Source organism: Arachis ipaensis, chromosome B05 (assembly GCF_000816755.2).
Source record: "Arachis ipaensis cultivar K30076 chromosome B05, Araip1.1, whole genome shotgun sequence".
Classification (NCBI taxonomy): domain Eukaryota; kingdom Viridiplantae; phylum Streptophyta; class Magnoliopsida; order Fabales; family Fabaceae; genus Arachis; species Arachis ipaensis.
The window spans coordinates 142,460,841-142,461,234 of record NC_029789.2 but is presented as its reverse complement, the minus strand read 5'-3'; positions in this window follow the sequence as shown (position 1 = coordinate 142,461,234).

Sequence of the window (394 nt, the reverse complement as noted above, 5' to 3'; positions counted from 1 at the left end):
GCTTGTAGTGACAAATCTTATGAAATTCAACAAATGGAGCTAGCACTAGCATTTTCAATCCATATATATATATCACATAGCCATCATCATATATAAGTCATCATTGTATGTCCAGTTCCCCAACCACCATTTCCACCAATTCTAATATCCTAATTGACCATTTCAACACAAAACTTTAAAATAATTAATTACCCTAATTATTATTAAATAACTACTTGGAATCACTATAAGAAAAAAAAAATAGTATTTGTGTAAAAAAAATGTTACAAAAAAAATGTTAATTTTGATACGAAAAAAATTTGTAACTAAAAAAATTGTTACAAAGTTGTTGCAAAAAAATTCTTGAATTTTATGACAAATATATAATTTTTTATTATAAAATATTTAAAATTTT